The sequence below is a fragment of the Mus caroli genome, chromosome 3, assembly GCF_900094665.2.
Source record: "Mus caroli chromosome 3, CAROLI_EIJ_v1.1, whole genome shotgun sequence".
Classification (NCBI taxonomy): domain Eukaryota; kingdom Metazoa; phylum Chordata; class Mammalia; order Rodentia; family Muridae; genus Mus; species Mus caroli.
This window is the reverse complement of record NC_034572.1, coordinates 47,434,583-47,438,657: the sequence shown is the minus strand read 5'-3', so window position 1 is coordinate 47,438,657 and position 4,075 is coordinate 47,434,583. Positions and strand designations below refer to the sequence as shown.

Genomic DNA, 4,075 nt, shown 5'->3' with positions numbered 1-4,075 from the left:
GTTCTTTCAGCCAGCAGCTCCAGTGGGGGTTCATGCCCACTGGAAGTGGTCAGAGATGTCTAAACTCAAATTGTAGTGTTATTTCCAACACCAGAAGAAAATCAATATGGGCTCACATAAGTGTTTGTCAGGAGAAAGTCAGTTCCTGAAGTACAGTAGAGAAAAGATAACCATACTGAATAATATCCATAATATGATGTTAAATTAAATTAAAATAGAATACAAGGTGGCATATTTAATATTTAGCTTATTTTGTTAATGCGTATTACTTTTAAATATTTACCAACTGGATGAGTTTTATCTTTTATATTCAAGTTAAATTGAGTATAACTCATCTGTATGTGTTTGACCTTTAGTTTTAAAAAGAGTTGCTGATATCAAATATTCAAACTCAGAATTAAAAAAAGGTCACGGGGAATATATTAAGATTTCAGAGACAGTGAATGTTTAATGCATTACCTCTAAATATTTATCTAGCAGGAAAAGGCCACATCCTCTCCTTCTTCTTTCAATTTCCTGAACAGATTCCGATATTTCAAGTCTTTGATAGATCTCACATCATCTAAGGCTTTTACAACAACCTCCACGCCCGCCCTTCAACCCACTTCTTTGAGAGTGGCTTTCTCCATTAGTTGCTTTGTTGTAAGTAAAGTAACTGCGAAAAAACAAATACAAAAACAAAGGAGGAATATTTTTTTTACTTTGATTCTCCCAAGTGATGGATATTTCAGTTTCAAACTGTAATGTGTCGATGTTATAGTTACTGACTACATTTTTTAAAAAAGTAAACGAAGAAGCAGAAAACGAGCAAAGTGTTTAATATCTTGCTACAGTTGCCTATTGAGTCAGGATTGCTGGCTCAAGGAAGCTGACAGCAGAGCTTGTGTTTATTGCTTCTGTGCTGGTTTTCTCTTGTATCTTGAACTTCTGGTCTAAAGATCCTGCCAGAGAGAAGATGGAATGCTTAGCTGTCAGAGTAATGTCCTGCCGCCCCAGCTTCATTTTGTGGGACTCACTATTGCCCATTCTTCCATGACACCCTGGAGTGACGACAAGCTTGGTAATGTATCTACTAGACTATTGATTCCAAGCTTCTACCCACATGTGTCACCGTGGCCACAAAGATGATGCTCTCCTGTATACTTTATAAGGAAAGTATTTCTTCCAGTAGTCACTCAGAGAATGGCAGCAACGGTAAAACTAACACTCTCCTTATTCTGGGCTAAATGTGAGATTTGTTGAGAATATTTAGTGTTGGGGAGACCTTTTCCCTAGAGAACAGGAATTAAGCTCGGAACCCTGCCCTTGCCATGAATGCTTGTTGCTTCAGATAGAGACAAGTTTGATCAATACTGAGACCATGATCAGAAAGTATAATCAATAAAATCAAGTTTTATTTCATGGTAATTGTGATGTTGAGAGTCTTTGGGTAGTTGTAGCTGAGTGGTTTTTGTTTTTGTATATTTGTTTTTTTAAATGGAACACTTCAGGAATTTGCATGTCATCCTTGCACAGGGGCCATCCTAATCTCTGTATGTTCCAGTTTTAGTGTATGTGCTGCGGAAGTGAGCCCTAGCTGTGTGTTCTTACTAGAGGGTGAATCCCTGGGTGAACTCATCACATTAAAGCCTACATCCTGGGACTAAGCAACCCACAGTTGTTAAGGAAAACATTGGGAATGGGTAGCAAGGCAAGTTCACGCTTCCCAGGAGTGAACTGCAGTATCCACCCGGCTGCAGTGCTTGCCTACAGCACACTTGGTTAAGCTGTGCATCGCAGAAGCAGTTACATCTGACAATAGTGTTAATTCCTCACACAAGTCCTACTGCCAGACAGAGACAGCAGACAGAGACAACCCCTCAAAGAACTTCCCGGCTCACGTGTGACTGTGAGTTTCTTTTCCTTGGCTCCCCAATGTTTTCACATATAACTTCATAGGTCATAAAACTCAATTTTCTTTCACAAAGATTGGTTTTGTGTCAGAGATCTGATGCCTTCTTCTGACCTCTCTGGGTTCCTACATACCCGTGGTGCACATAAACTCAAGAGCACACACACTTAAAATGCCTTATAAAAGGATAGCAACAAGGACACGAAAGATAATATCAGGTGCATTCTGAAATACCCTTGGCTAAGTTATTCAAGAAATAATGTGTAGATGTTCAAAACCTACTGACTTGGGGTCACCATAGGGTTGGTGCTTCATTTTAGCCACACCCTTCCTGGCATTCTCTTTCTCTGTAATTAATGGTTAACAAAAATTGTCCATTGAAGTGTTAAAAATCCTAATTACTTGGTAGATTTAATGCATTTGTGATTTAATGCATTGTGATTAAGGAAGGTTGATTCTTGTTCTCTAAAAGGCTAGGCAAATAGTCTGAGCACACAGTAGGACAGCAGTCTTAAATCTTAAATGATCTCAAGATGTATTATGAATGTGGCTGTGAGGTCCAGCGCAAGCTCCTGTCCGTTATCATCGCATTGCATTGCCACGATGACCCATGAAGAGTATGATGTTAATGTCGTTTATGGTAAGTCATCCCAACAGTAACTGAGCAAGAATCTTCTTGAATGTGTTTGCATTTAGGGAGGAAAAGGTCAGTAGAGGTTTTTCTTCTAAATCAATCCCTCTGACATTTTTTTAATGCAGTCAAATTGCTACTTTGAATTGCTGTATAATTTTTGTTGATTACTGGGTTGGCTGTTGCTCCTGAACACGTCTATATATTAAGTCAATATCAAATATTGGCAATGTGAGCAACATATTTGCACCTTACTAGTACTGAAACCTGCCCAGACGCAGAGTGCTCCGGTTCCATGGATGCATTATTAGTCAAGATTTTAACTGACTGGAAAACAAATCCGAAATACTTGGAGTTAAAGGGGACGACACTTACTCTCTGCTGAAACTCTTATGTTTCTTTCTTTCTTAAATTCATGGAGGCTATAGCATTTCACTAGCCCATTACCTTACTGCTCCTACAGCATTGGACTTCTATCAGCAACTCACTTCTTAGACAAAAGTGGCCATCAAAGTTCCAGAAATTCTGATCTTATTCTTGGTAGAAGGAAGAAAGATGGTTTCTTTTTCTCTTTTTTCTTTCTCTCTTTCCTTTTCTGAATCTCACAACTTGTTTTGTGACAAGATCACTGAGTCAGAGGGCTACAGCAGGCAGCAAAATGAGCTTTACAAAGGTTCTGGGTTGGGTAGCCATATGTAGAACTTAAAGGGGGAATCCTGTGACTATTAAAAATGAAGGAGGCAGGTGTGGTGGTGTGGTGAATGCCTTTAATTTCAGTATTCTAGAGGCAGATGGATCTTTGTGAGTTCAAGGCCAGCTTGGGCTATGTAACAAGTTATAGGAGATCCAGGGCCACATAGAGAGAGACCCTGTCTCAAAACAACAAAAATCACAACAATATAAAAAAAATAACAAGTGTGAGTCCATGCAAAGGATCTGTTTCCAGTGTCTGGAAATAGCATGTCAAGTCCTGAAAATGACGGTGCTGGCTGGACTCCAGGCCTTCTGGTATAATTGCAGTATGGCTCCATATGACTAAGAGGGAAAGAGTCTGCACGCTGTCTTCATGTTCACCACTTAGACAAAGAGCCCCTGCCCACTGGCTGTCACTTTGTCAGAATGTCTTAGATGTAATCTTTGCAGAAATGTCATTCACAGTGCCACCATGAAAGAGTGGTCTGCACCGAAAGCCTCTCTGTACTACACAGTTATACTCCAATTTTTTTTTCTCTTAGTGTCACAGAGTCTTCTTAAGGACGAACGAGAAGTACCAGAGAGCATTTGTGAAATAATGCCACTCCTGCCGCCCAGAAGTAAGTAAGGCTTAACACAGAGGGACTAGGATTTGTTTTAAAAAAGAATAATACACCTACAAAGCCACTCCTGCACCCAAGCTTAGCTTAGGGACCATTACAAAAGATAGAATGGAATGACTGTTAGAGACAGAGGACCAGGGGGTCTTCTGTGAGATTGTGTCTCGTAAAAATGTCAGAAGCAACGTCCGTAAAGTCTCACCAAAATGGCTGCCTAAACATGGATCTGAGCAAAGACAT

The 4,075-nt window shown here is 39.9% G+C and overlaps 1 non-coding gene across 1 annotated transcript; it reads right to left on the bottom strand.

Annotated features, from left to right (window-relative positions):
- Positions 1-1,470: 1,470 nt before the first annotated feature.
- Positions 1,471-1,573, bottom strand: LOC115030684. The gene has a single exon (XR_003836288.1). It is a non-coding gene; the product is annotated as a U6 spliceosomal RNA (small nuclear RNA).
- Positions 1,574-4,075: the final 2,502 nt, after the last annotated feature.